The sequence below is a fragment of the Ursus arctos genome, unplaced genomic scaffold, assembly GCF_023065955.2.
Source record: "Ursus arctos isolate Adak ecotype North America unplaced genomic scaffold, UrsArc2.0 scaffold_16, whole genome shotgun sequence".
Taxonomy (NCBI): domain Eukaryota; kingdom Metazoa; phylum Chordata; class Mammalia; order Carnivora; family Ursidae; genus Ursus; species Ursus arctos.
Window position 1 is genome coordinate 60,579,258 of NW_026622830.1, and position 14,705 is coordinate 60,593,962.

The 14,705-nt window shown below is 40.9% G+C and overlaps 1 protein-coding gene across 6 annotated transcripts in view; it reads left to right on the forward strand.

Annotated features, from left to right (window-relative positions):
* LOC125283213 (ral guanine nucleotide dissociation stimulator-like) overlaps positions 1-14,705 on the forward strand; it is a 75,799-nt gene that overhangs the window by 51,530 nt on the left and 9,564 nt on the right. For 5 of the 6 annotated variants that reach the window (XR_008959673.1, XR_008959672.1, XR_008959674.1 and 2 more), the window contains 2 exons: positions 1,011-1,237; positions 11,244-12,810. The gene's annotated coding sequence lies outside the window, so the exon portion shown is untranslated. Of the gene's footprint in view, positions 1-1,010; positions 1,238-1,257; positions 2,724-11,243; positions 12,811-14,705 lie in introns of those variants that run through there. The other variant, XM_057313022.1, reaches the window with a different exon arrangement.

The following is a 14,705-nucleotide window of genomic DNA, read 5'->3' on the forward strand; positions in this document are numbered from 1 at the left end:
GAAGATATTTGCAAATGACACTACAGATCAAAGACTGGTATCCAAGATCTACAAAGAACTTCTCAAACTCAATACGCAAGAAACAAACAAATCAAAAAATGGGCAGAAGATATGAAGAGACACTTTTCCAATGAGGACATACAAATGGCTAACAGACACATGAAAAAAGGTTCAACATCATTAGCCATCAGGGAAATTTAAATCAAAACCACACTGGGATACCACCTTATGCCAGTTAGAATGGCAAAAATTGACAAGGGAGGAAACCACAAATGTTGGAGAGGATGTGGAGAAAGGGGATCCCTCCTACATTGTTGGTGCAAATGCAAGTTGGTACAGGCACTTTGGAAAACAGTGTGGAGGTCCCATAAAAAGTTAAAAATTGAGCTACCCTTTGATCCAGCCATTTCACTACTGGGTATTTACCCCAAAGATACAGACATAGTGAAGAGAAGGGCCATATGCACCCCAATGTTCATAGCAGCATTGTCCACAATAGCTAAATCATAGAAGGAGCCAAATGCCCTTCAACAGATTAAGAAGATGTGGTCCATATATACAATGGAATATTACTCAGCTATCAAAAAGAATGATTACATAAATTTTGCAGCAACATGGACGGGACTGAAAGAGATAATGCTAAGTGAAATAAGTCAAGCAGAGAGAGATAATTGTCATATGGTTTCACTCATTTGTGGAACATAAGAAGTAGGAAGATTGGTAGGAGAAGAAAGGGAAAAAGAAAGGGGGATAAACAAAAGGAATGAACCATGAGAGACTATGGACTCTGGGAAACAAACCGAGGGCTTGGGGAGGAGGGGAATGGGATAGGCTGGTGATGGGCATTAAGGAGGCACGTATTGCATGGTACACTGGGTGTTTTACGCAAGTAATGTGTCATGGAACTTTGCATCAAAAACTAGGGATGTACTGTATGGTGACTAACATAATATAATAAAAAATATTATTATTAAAAAAAAGACAAAGAAGTGGTAATGGCTTTCTTCCAGACCGTTGGTGGTGGCGTGGGGCAAGAGATGGTGGCAGAGCTGGATGGCGGCGGCCTGTAGAGCCGGAGAAAAACCATTCCAACAGCAGCACCTTGTCTGACCGAAGACTCAGCAACTCCAGCCATTGTAGCATTGAGGAAGAGCACCGCCCCGTGTATGAAATGGTGCAGCGGATTCTCTTGTCAACGCGAGGTTATGTCACCTTTGTGAATGAAGTCTTTCATCAGGTTAGTGTGTGTCTGTGTGTGTGTGTGTGTGTGTGTGTGTGTGTGATAAGTTCATGAAATTGAAGAGACTTGTTCTTGTTCTTTTGCGCATAGTCCTGCAAGAAATACTACTGATGAGTTGGGCTACATTACTGGACTGAATAATGATCCCTCTAATCCTGCTTTTAATTTGTCATGTGGAGTGTTGTGATTTTGTGTATGATTCTTTAAGATTTTGTTTTTGTAAAATTCCTACATGTGGAGGGGAAATTCTATATCTGAGCAAATCATTCCAAAAATACCCTCACGTGTCGGTAAGAAACTTGAAACCCAGAGGTAGGTGGGAAGAAAGCTCTTGCCGAATACTCATCAACCAATGAACATGGCAAAGAGGAGCCCCAGGCTGGTGTTGTCCCAAGGGCCAGAGGGAGCTCTGTGGAGGCTCTGCAGATGGTTGTACTTTCCCTGCAAACACGCATGGCATGAACGTGTGATTGAAGTATTTATGACGTAAGAGGAAAAAGTTGGGTGGGGAGGGGAATAAGGGGAAAGCAAGGGATGACGCTGGTACAGCACCCTGGTGGTGGCCACTGTGGTGAGTGAAAAGGGAGGGGAAGTACAAACAAGAAAGCAGGTGCAAGTGCGGAAGAAGATGGCAGAGAGAGACCAGAGGCCAGGCAACGATTAGCAGCCCTGAGCTACAACCGGGGCTGGCTCTGCCCCCCCAGGGGCATTGTCCAGAGACATTTTTGGTCATCACAACTGGAGAGAGGGCAATGCTGCTGGCATCTAGTGGGTAGTAGCCAGTGATTATCCTACAGGCATAGGACAGGGCCTGCACTAGCCCACGACAGGAAACATCAGGCCTCAAATGTTAGTCGTGCTGCTGTGGAGAAACTCTGACAGAGGAAACAGAACCCGTGGTGCAGCGGAGAAAACAGCAGACCTGTGGTGTGGGCTGGAGCCACTGGCCACCTGCATCTTGGTACCGGTGCCCTGGGAGACAGAGCCTGGCTCTTTTGTGGGTGTGTGCATGTGATGGGGACTAGCTGTTGAGTCTGGGCACACGCACAGAAGGTGAGGCCCCTGAATGGCAGAGACCTGTGGTCCGTGGGGAGAAGGGGAGGAGCCCTGTGCACACACGTGACCGGTGCATGTGCAGTATGAAGAGCTTTCCGAGGAGGGGCAAGACTTCTAGATAGCGATGAACCCTTTCACTTCTGAGACTGTCATTAAGGAAAAATCAACCAACAATGAAAGTCCCAGTGTAATCCACAGCAATCTGGAGGTGTTCACGTATTTTGTATTTTAGTGAATAAAAAGGTTGGACTTAAGAAAATATTAGTGTAATATTCTCACTCCCTGACTGTGTCTTCTCTGTCTCATTTCTTTGCCCCTGTTTTCTTTGACCCCAGATTCCAAGAATTGACCAAGTTCTGGGCTTGAGCCTCTTCTGCTGTAACTCCACGCTTGCCTCCTTCGGGCTCGGAGCCAGCAGCCATTTGGCGTGAGACTCTCACTCAAGCTTTTTGTCTGGACCTTGCTTCTTGTTTGCACACTTGCCTTTTAAAATGCCCCCTGGTGACCTTGTCTGACATTCTAGTGGTGTCTTAATGATGACGAGGCCAGAGCTGAGCTTATTTTCTTCCCTAACATCAGCTTCTCCTCATGACTTGACCACTTGTTTAACAGGGCTTGTGTTCTTGTGTGCGTATTAATTTCAGCCCTCCCGTGCTTCTCGTCTCCAGCTCCTCCAGTGAGCCATCCCTGGACAAGCCATGCAGGGGGCTTTCTCACTCCTGCTCCCTCCTTTTCCTTTGGCCGTGGTTAGCAGCATGCTCCCTGGAGCCCCGCACCTGCTGTGTCATCCCTTTCTAGCCTATACTGTATATGTCATGCTGACAAAACATTGTTTTATCATAATAGTCCAGGACTTAAAAATCTACCCTAGTCTGTCCATTAACGTTGCCCTGTTGCGTTCCTGTTGTACCCACGGAAGGTACTTGGTAACCATTTAATTTGAGTTGAAGTCAGCAAGGTCATATAATTTAGGATAGAGGTCATATTCTTTATAGAGTAAAGGACTAGATCATAGTATTTCAGGCTTTGTTGATCACACGGACTCTGTTACAGCTATTTAGCTCTGTCTTTGTAGTGAGAAAGGAGACATGGACAACACATAACGAAGAAGCGTGGCTGCGTTCCCGGGGAACTTTATATAGGAAAGTCACTTGGCAGGCTGGATTTGGATGACAGGCCATACTTTGCAGGCCCTGATCTGTAGCAATGTTTTAAGCTCTTGGATGCCAGTGCTTACTATAAGACTAGATATGATTGACAAAGCTTGTAAATTTTGCACACGAGATAATGCTAAACTGATGTGGTTTTACCTTTATTGTGTAAACTGTTAATTTACTATATGGAAAGTTTTGTCTGCATCCATTATTGACATTGCACCGCTGGCAGAGGGTGCTCTAAATTCTGCATGCCATTTAGTCCTCACTCCAATCTAAATTCAGTTCAGAAGTAGCTTGGGCCAAGTAGGTAACTGCAGACTACTTATGACCGAACTTCTGAGACATCTTTGTGCCGTGAAGCCAAAAAACATTTTATTTACACCTTCTCATTATTCTTCATCAAATCTAATTTGAAAGCATGTATGTGAAATTTAAAATGTAAGGGTTGTGCATGTGAAAATACTAAGTAGAGATTCTTGAAGGGGCGTGGGTTTTAACATTGCATTCTATTGCCCTCTTGAGGTCAATGATGTATTATTCTTTTTTGGGGGGGCGGGATTTTTTTGTCTGTTCTTTTTTTTTTTAATTAATAATATTTTTTTTATTCTATTATGTTAGTCACCATACAGTACATCCCTAGTTTTTGATGTAAAGTTCCATGATTCATTACTTGCGTATAACACCCAGTGCACTATGCAATACGTGCCCTCCTTAATACCCATTACCAACCTATCCCATTCCCCCATCCCCCTCCCCTTTGAAGTCCTCAGTTTGTTTCCCAGAGTCCATAGTCTCTCATGTTTCATTCCCTCTTCTGTTTACCTTCCCTTTCTTCTCCTACGGATCTTCCTGCTTCTTATGTTCCATAAATGAGTGAAACCATATGATAATTGTCTTTCTCTGTATTGTTCTTTTCAGGATGGCAAAATGTGACTTGTTTCCTAGTGATTTCGTTTTCAATTTTAAAGTGTTCATTGACTATTTAATATTTAGGCCTAAAGGCCATTAAAGTTTAAAATGTACATTCAGGAAGCTCGTGTTCTCAGTGAAGGAGGTAAGATGTGTGTGTATGCACCAGAGAACAGTGCATGATGGAAGAAGGTCAGATGTCCATGGGTGTGGTGTCGAAATAAATGCTGACAAGGGGCCCCGAGCGCAGAGAGGCTCGTGACAGGGGCTAACTGTGCAAGTCTCCTTGGCCTGGATGGTTCGGTAGGTTGCAGGCAGTGGAAATAGATGGTAAATGAGGGGAGATGAGGTTCAGTGGTGCTCAGGGCAGCCTCAGTTTACTGCTGCCCCCAGCAGGCAGGCTAACAGTGAGTGGTAGAAGCTTCAGGTGGGGCAGTTCTGGTCTCGGGGTCACTCCGCTGGAAACTTGTCTTCTTACCAGTGTTTTTCTTACCTGTTGTGACCATTTGTAGGTCATGAAATCACTTATCAAAAGCCAGTCTTTTGGGGCGTTTGGGTGGCTCAGATGGGTAAGCGTCTGCCTTCAGCTCAGGTCATGATCTCCAGGTCCTGGGATCAAGCCCCACACTGGGCTCCCAGCTCAGCGAGGAGTCTGCTTCTCCCTCTCTCTCTCTCCCCCTGCTTGTGCTCTGTCTCTCTCTCCCAGATGAATAAATACAATCTTTAAAAAAAAGGCCAGTATTGTTTTAAAATAATGGAATAGAAGAGAATAGGATGGACTGAAACATTTCAGAGTACCCTGCATATTCTAAGGATTAGTATTTCTTTGTAAACCTTCTAAAACAACATTTATTATCCAAATGCATATATGCTTCTGTAAAATGTCTTACTTAGGTAATGGGTCTGAAAAGTTCAAAGCACTGCTCTAAAGGTTATTTGTCGATTATGTTGTTTTGTTGGTGTTGGTTTTGTTTTAAAAAATAACTTTATTTTTAAAAAAGTGAATATTCATTAGACAAATAGAGTCCCAAGCCAATCACTCAAAATACTGCCATTAAGCAACCCCTGTTGATGTTTGTAGAGTATCATTCCAGGTATTCCTGCATGTGTCTATTTGACTGCTGGCCTGGCTAGCTAGAGAAGCAAATAAGAGCCTGGCAGAGAGGAGATGGGTAAGGCAGGATATAAACAGAGAGCAGCCTGGCAGACAGACAGGAAGGCTTACAGAGGAGCTGATGGACATAAACAAACTGGCAGGCAGGCATAGAAGATGAGACAGGTAGGTGTAGACAGGCCAGCTGGCAGAGGTGGAAGTGAGCAGGGAGGTGTAGATGGACAGGTGCGTAGGTGCAGACAGACAGGCAGACAGAGAATTTGGCAGGCAGTTAAAGATGGACAGGGGCGCCTGGGTGGCACAGCGGTTAAGCGTCTGCCTTCAGCTCAGGGCGTGATCCCGACATTATGGGATCGAGCCCCACATCAGGCTCCTCTGCTATGAGCCTGCTTCTTCCTCTCCCACTCCCCCTGCTTGTGTTCCCTCTCTCACTGGCTGTCTCTCTCTGTCAAATAAATAAATAAAATCTTTAAAAAAAAAAAAGATGGACACGCAGGCAGCCAGCCATGGATGGGTGAAGGTAAAACCAGACAGAGGTTGACTGAGGTAAAGGCAGAGACAATGGGAGGGTATGTGGAGGCACCGGGGTGGGGGTGAAGGATTGACAGGTAACTTTATGACAATGGAATCTTAATTCTTAATGATGCTTTTGTGCGTTTTTAATGAAGAGCTCTGAATTTTATTTTATTTGAATTTGACAGCAGAAAAAATAAAGAGAAACAGAATTGTAGAAATTCAAATAAACATTTCCTTTAACACAAGAAATATTAATTACCAAAATATTTATCTATAATGAGAAGATTAAAATCACATTAAGGTGGTGGCATCAGTTTTTATCCCCGTGGTGTAATTTTAGATAGCACTTATTGATTTCTTAAGAAATCTGAAGAAATTATCAGCCTGGTATTTTCTTCAGCCTCCTGTTCCCATCCACTTATTTCATTATATTATCAATTGTGAGCCTGAATTTACTATTATTTGCAGTCAGTTTTGGAATTCTGATGTGCAGAGTTGTTCAGTCTTGGTTCTGAATTTAGCTACACTCTCCTCCTGGTGTCCTGAGTCCTAACATGCTTGCTTTGATGCACTTCTTGGATGGCCTTGTTTTGTCATTGAGTGGGTGTTTTCAAGAAGGTGTCTTGAGGCTCTAGTCCCTGAGTTCGTTTGTGATGAGGAATGTTTCCCTTTTGCTTTTCCACATGAAAAACAGTTTAACTGGGTATAATAATTTCAGATCACCCTTTCTTCCAATTAGGAATTTTCAAGTCAAAACTTTCCTAGAATTTTCAGTATGAATACCTTCAACATGTTTAAAGTAATAAAAGACAACTTGGAAATGTTTCCAGGAAACAAGAAATTATAACAAACGACTAAGCAGATTTGAATAATAAGGAAACAGAACTCCTAGAGATGAAAAAAAAAAAAAAGTAATAATTGAAATAGTAAAGGAAAACCTTAGTGGGTGAGTTTAATAGCAGGTTAGGTACAGCTGAGGACTGAATAAACAGAATGACAGACCTGAAGAAATTATCCCAACTGTCCCCCAGAGAGACAAAGATGAAAAATACGAGAGGTCGAGACATGGAGAATACGGTGAGAAGGTAGGAAGCGTGTGTTCCATTCTTCTCTATCCTTATTTTTTTGATCTGCTGTTCTGCAAGTTACTGAGAATATCCTACTATAACTGTGGATTGGTCTATTTTTTTTCAAAGTCTATCAGTATTTGCTATACACACACACACACACACACACATATATATATATATATATATTTGAGGCAAAATTATTAGTTTCAGTATGGATTCACAAATGTCATATGTTCCTTTGAACTGTTTCTTTCATCAGGAAGAATTTTTTCTCTTTATTAATACTTTTTTTTTCCTTTTGGGCCTCAAAGTCAGTCTTGCCTATTCTTAATATAGCTCTACCAGTTTTCTTTTGGTTAGTGTTTGCATGGTGTATCTCTCTCTTTTTACTTTCAACCTCTCTACATCCGGATGTTTTTGGCGTCCCCTTATAAATGGCATATGGTCTTTTAATAGTTATTAAAATCGAACCTTATAATTTCTATCTTTTGATTGGAGCATTATTCCCTTTACAGTTGACATAACAACTACTGTAATGGTGTATAAGTTCACTATCTTACTTTCTGCTCTCTAATTGTATTGCTGATTGTATTGAATTCTCTCAGGCTGGTTGTTTTTAGCATCCCGTTTTTCTCTTCAAGCTTAGTGTTTTTACACTCATTTGTAATATTTTATTGTTTGCATCCCTAACTTAAAATCTAGCATTAATTTCAACTTTTACCCTGTAAGTATGCACTCCAGTTCCATTTATTCCTTCTCAGTTCATATGCCCCTGCTATGTACAGATTTGCCTCAACTCACAATGCAGTTCTGTCCCGATAAAGCCATCAGAAGTTGAAAATAGAGTAAGTCAGAAATGCATTTAATACACCTACCCTACCGAACATCATAGCTAAGCCTCACCGACCCTGAGCATGCTCAGAACATTTACTTTAGCCTACAAGTTGGGCGATCTCATCTAACACAAAGCCTAGCTTATAATAAAGTGTTAAATATCTCATGGAATTTATTGGATACCATACTAGAAGTGAAAAAGAGAATGGTTATATGGGTACAAAATGGTAGTAAGTGTATCAGGTGTTTATCCTTGCGATCCCAGGGCTGACTGAGAGCTGTAGCCACTGCCACCGCCCAGCGCCACAAGAGAGTGTCATACTACATATCCCTAACCCAGGAAAAGATCAAAATTCAAAGTACAGTTTCTACTGAATATGCGTGACTTTCGCACTGTCATAACGTTGAAAACTTCTGAGTTGAACTGTCCTAAGTTGAGGACCATCTGTATTTGAATTCCATATTATGAATATATTATTTATATGTATACACATATATTATCTCTTTCATATTTATTATTTTACCCAGTTTTATTCTTTTATATATATATATTCATATATATATATTTTATCCAATTAGAGTTATCCAAATAATTACCTGTTTATTGCACTTTCATCTCTTCCTAAATCTCTGATCCAGAATTATTTTCCTTCTGCCTAAAGAATAACTTTTAGTATTTCCCTTAGGTCAGATCTCCTGGTAAAAGTTTTTCTCATTTCTGTATCTGAAAATTTCTCTATTTTGCTTTTGGTTTTGAAGTGCAGTTTTTCTGGATATTGAATTCTACCCGGGCAGCTGTTCTCTCTTTGCACATTGAATATTTGTTGCATTGTCTTTGAGAAGTCATGTGAGGTCACGTGGTAGCTCCTTTGGAGGAAATGTCTCTTTTTTCCTCTGGAAGCTTGTAAGATTTTCTGATTGTTCTTGGTTTTCAGCACTTTTACTGTAAGGTACTCTGTATTTACCCTGCTTGTTTGTGATTCTTGAGTCTGTGGATTGACATCTTTTACCAATTTTGGCAAAATTCTCGGGCATTCTCTCCTCAAATATCATATCTGCCCTCTTTTGCTAATCTTCTTTCCTTGTGCCTCTGCAGCCAAGTATAGGAGCAGCTTTTCATTGTGTTCTCTCTCTTGCCTTCCTTTCTGAGTAGGCCGTCCTTTCGTCTCACCGTGCTTCACTCTGGGTGTTTCCTTTGGTTTTTTCATCCTGTTTTCAGCTATGTCCATTCTGTTGTCAATCCATACCCACTGAGTTTTTCATTTTGGTTATTTTATTTTTCAATTCCATTTCCATTTCTTTTTGAAACTTTCTTTATCCTGATCTCCTATGTCTTTAAAGTATTGTCTGGTTTTTATTGTGGTGTTGTTAATGTTGACTTCTTTTCTCATATTTCTGATTTTTAATGAATATGCTACGTATCATATTAACCAGACAGTTTGTACAAATCATTTGGGTTTTACTGTGACCTTATTTTCCTACAGAGAACGTTTCTCTTTGCTTCTTACGAGGAGGATAACATGATATACCTTTGATTTTGGATTTGGATTACCTCATTGTCTACATTTGTCCAAACTCATCACATGGTTCACTTAACATTTGTGCATTTCCTGATTTATAAATTTTATGTAAAGTACCATAAAGAAATTTTGAACTGTAAGGAAGTGATATGCATGTTGAAATGTTTAGGGGTGAAATGTACTGATGTTTGCAGATTTCTTTGCAATGCATCAAAAATAAAATGGGTTGAAAGAAGGATAAATAGGGGTGGGTTGATAGGTATGTGGTAAGAAAATCTAGCAAATGCTAATGGTAGAATCTAGGCGGCAGTACATGGTATTCACTTTAAAGTATTTCTACTTTATTGTATGTGTGAAAATATTTGTAATACAATTTGGAACAACATTAGACTGGGACAACATTGTACTTTGTCATATTCTTCTTTGTCTTTGTTGATTGTTCTTGAGATACAAGTCAGAATATTTGTTACATTGATATGTTACCTTCTTGTTATAACACAGACTCCTCTATTCTGGAATTTGATGTGACATCAATGGAAATATATATATTGCATGAATCCTTGTTACACTAAAGTCTGCCTGTCATTGGATCCTGTAGCGTGAACATTAAGGACAGTATGAAATCTCTGAATCTTGAGATTTCAAGACCTAGAATCATCGCTAACTTACTTTGTAACCTTGGGAAAATATCTCATGTGTTCTGAGCCTCAGCTTAATTTTTCATCTATGGAATGAAAACACTTCTGTAGTATTGAGTTCCTCTCTTTGTGTTTACCCCTCAGTCAGAAATATTCCTTAGAGCTAATACTCAAAAGGCAAATACATTTCTCCTTTACCGTTTTGTTTATATGTTTGGAATCTTACATTAAATCAGAAGTCTTACATGCATATGTGTAAAGAGAGTCTGTAATGTTCAAAAGTTCATGGGGTGCTCTGTGGCTCAGTCAGCTAAAGTCTGACTCTTGGTTTTGGCTCAGGCAGTGATCTCAGCATCATGGTATTGAGCCCCATGTCAGGCTCTGTGCTCAGTGCTGGAGTCTGCTTGCTCTCTCCCTCATCCTCTGCCCTTCCCCTGCTGGGCACATGCTCTCTCTCTCTCTCTCTCTCTCTCTCAAATAAATGTGAGAAATCGGAAAAAAGAAAGTTCACATCAATGTGCACAGTGCTACAGCTGGCCAGAGGCTCTCTTTCATGTGTTTTCTGTGAGCCGCATTCACTAGCATACCAGTGAGTACAGACACCTGAGTACAGTCTTGACTCATTGGTATGCTGGTGAATGTGGGCTCCCAGAAAGGGATGGTAAGGTGGAAGGGAGGGGCGAAAAAGAAGGAAGGAAGAGAAAGACAAAGGGGAAGAAAAAAGAAAGGCTCCAATTATTAGCATTTGCCAACTTCTGTGGTGTAAATAATCCTTCTGTCACCAGCATGACATCCCTGCACATGGAGTTAGGCGGAGGAGTGACAGTTGGCTGCAGCTGGCTGCAGTAGTCTGTCTGTTGTCTTATACTCAATTTCTAATTCATTGGGTTGTATAACTGTTATGGTTTATATAGCCACTTAAAGTATCTGTGTAGGCGTGCATGTTGGCTATTTTTGTGAAAAAAATATTCAGAATACAGAAGTTATTTTTAAATTGCATGACATTTTCTGGCCCAATTGAAAATGCCTTTTCTCTTCAGCAAGTTTGGTGTGCACAAAAATATCTGGCTCCGTATGTTTCAGAGGAAAGTCTGAACTTGGTGGTGGTGATTAGAAATGTCTGTTATGCGTCTGTTACAGTGATCTGAGCAGGTGTGGAGTTAAAGGGAGTCTTCTCTTTTTATTTTAGGCATTTTTGTTGCCTTCCTGTGACATCGCTGTAACAAGGAAGGTAGTTCCAGTGTACAGAAAGTGGATTCTCCAGGACAAACCTGTGTTCATGGAAGAACCAGATAAAAAAGAAGCTGCCCTAGAAGATGCTGAAAAATTAGGATTTTCAGAGACTGACAGCAAAGAGGTAATACGTTGTCGCTTGTTTCAGCTGGGAGTACACGTATTTTAGCAAAGTCTACCCGATCGGGCGAGGGTGCCAGTCAGTGGGGCACAGGCCGGCGGGGCTCTTTTATCGTAGTTGCTTCTCTCCAGTTGCTGAGTTCCGTGAGGACCTGCTTCAGTGAGGCTGCTTCTGGGCTGTCTTCAGGATCATTGGTCACCTCCTTCCCCTCAGGCTAGGTCCGGCTGTGCATGGCAGCTTTGTCATTCACTGTGGCGGCAGACTTGTTTTATGAACCATTGTATGTTCACACGTCTGCGTGTGAGACTAAAAATGTCACTGCAGTATTGGTATTGACATGTTTAAACAAATAGCATTTGAGAAACTAAATTTAGAATGTTTTGGCAGTCTTGTCTTGTGCAGTGGCCTGCCCAGAGCAGCCGAAAGGACTAACCCAATAATGAGTGCTATCTCTTCTCTTAAGAAGCCTCACTTCAGGGCTGGGTGCTGTCCTCAGAGTGAGTGCTGCTGGAATGGAACTTTTCGTCCTGGTTAGGTAAAGCTAGAGGCTGGATAAACCTAAAACGACACAGTGGGATCTCTTCCTGAAACAAAATATCTGTCATATTTCTATTTCTGGCATGCTGTTTTGAAACTAGTCTGAGAAATTATTTTTTTTAAGATTTTTATTTATTTATGTGACAGAGAGACAGCCAGCGAGAGAGGGAACATAGCAGGGGAGTGTGAGAAGAAGAAGCAGGCTCCCAGCGGAGGAGCCCGATGTGGGACTCGATCCCGGAACACCGGGATCACGCCCTGAACCGAAGGCAGACGCTTAAGCACTGTGCTACCCAGGCGCCCCTGAGAAATTATTTCTAAAAGTGGGTGTTGCAGCAATTAACAACAAACATTTAAGACTATTTGTAATCAAAGGCATATCACTTTTAAATATCTGTATTAATTCCATAATTTTTGATTTTTTAATATTGGTGAAATCATTTTAATAACTGGTCATGAGGTCAAAATGAATAGATAAGCAAATGGAATTTATCACACATTTTAAAGGTCTGTTTTAGAGACTCATTCAGTCACTGGACCTGCGTTTATTTCTTCAGCACATACTAAACACTAGGCACTGTTTGAGGTGCTGGAGGTGGTGAACAAAATGGAAAAAAGACTCGCCCTTCTAAAACCTCTATTCTCATGAATTTTGGTGAGTGTAAGGAATTAAATATGTGAACATGTACTTCTTCCCCCTCCGTTAACTGGTTTTTATCTTCTAAAGACCTCATCTGACGGTTCTCGTCATAAGCGATCTTCCAGTTGGGGACGAACATACTCCTTCACGAGTGCAGTGAGCAGAGGATGTGTGACGCAAGAAGAAAATAAGAACGGGAAAGCCAGGGCCCAGGCTATGCTGCAGGTACGTGGCTGCCCGGAAACATAAAGACCTCCGGTTGGAGTCCATTTGAACATTTTGTTTATTGTGATAGCATCATTAAAGTACGGGGATATTTGTATCTACCTGTCAGTAAACAGCTCTTAAGTTCTCATTCTGAGTTTTCTTCCTGACCGCTCATCTTCAGTTTGTAAAGATTCTTTTCTAGTCGAAGGAGACCTATGAGCTGGTTGCAGTTTTTGAGAGGGATTATTACGCAGTGAATGTGAAATGACTGAGATCTAAATCTTAAAAATCATGTCCTGAACACATATGGGGAGTTAGTCCGTCATCTGGACTCTAATTTGCAAGACAAGCATGGTGATTCTATAATCCCATAAAGAATATTCTTCTTAAAAATTGCCTGTTTGATGATAAATGCTCTACTTTTTAAATCTTTATCTGTATGAGTATTTAAATAGAACCAGTGCCATTTGGGAACATTGGAAAGAACAACTTTGGCTGATCACTTAATCTTCCCAGACCTCAGGATTTTACCTCAAAAATGGGGATTGGGAGATTGATTACCTCTTGGCTCCCATCTAGGTGGAAGGTTGTTAGGTCTCTAAGTGAAAACACAGAATGCCTCTTTTTCCCCTGCTCCCTGGCGCCCACCTTCTACCCCATATCCACCTGAGGTAGCATAGGCATAGCTTGCCTGTTGCCCAATTTTCAATGACATGCTTTTGTCATCCATCTCTCAGTAGGATTCCTTGTCATGGTATCCTTTTTGCTTTCAGGTTCATTAGCAGTTTAATACTCCGTAACTATTGAATCTTCTCATTTTTCAGTGAAAATCAGCAAATAATTTGAAATCAACTTGAAACAAAATGAAGATGATTTTACTTGAGTAGCTTCAAAGAACTCCGGTGCCAGTTGTTAGGAAAATCTGTGCCCTCAGCAGAGAAGTGCATGCCGGAGTCCCTAGCCTGTGTCCCTTGGTATTCCTTGTCCTCCAAGTGGATTGCCATATGCCATCCTCAGCCATCCCACTGCCAGTATCTCCCTAGGTTCAGGAGAGTGTTAATTTGTTTTCTGAAAGGATGAGTTACATCAACTTGGCCAAACCAAGAAAAAATATTTTCCACTTGATTGTAGCACAACAGTGTTAAAAAATGTTTAGTTTGGATTCTAATAGCTGTGTTTGTTCTCTTTGTATCCAGTATCTTTGGTCCTTTCCTTGGTTCATTAGGAAAAAGTGGCCAAGTACAGGTTGAATAAGCTAGTACTCTTCTCCAGTTGCTGTTGAGAGGTACAATTTGGACGTATTAATTTTTTTTTAATTTTTACCTTAACCAGTACTGACATGGTAGTAAGAAAGATTCATGGAGTTGGCATTTTGATCTTTTTTAAAAAAGAAAATGAGCGGAGAATATAATATATGAAGACTCCTCACTTTTACTTGGGAGTATGCAAAGTTTCCAATTCACATCAAGAAACAAAATACCTTGAGTGAAAGATCTGTCTTGCAGCAGATCGTCTATGCCATATGTCTTCCAAAAACATGGCCGCGAGGGGCAGCTGGGTGGCTCAGTCGGTTAAGCCTCCGACTCTTGATCTCTCAGCTCAGGTCTTGATCTCAGTCAGAGTAGTAAAAAAATAAAGTGGCCACTAAAATTATACTACCACTGCTATAGTTGGTTAGTCAAAAAGTTCTTTGTTTTCCTTTTTCCCACTTGAAATCTAGGAAAGTCTTCACAATTGCTGTTATCATCTGTTACCAATTATTACAGTGCTTATTTAGTAATTCTTTCTAGAAAAGTAGGCCCTGACACCTTTTTAATCTTGCACAAGATAATCTTAGAGGCTGTCAATATTTAAATTCATCCACTTGACTTTTGAGCATGTTTATTTTAATTTCTTCGGTCCGTTTGTGCATC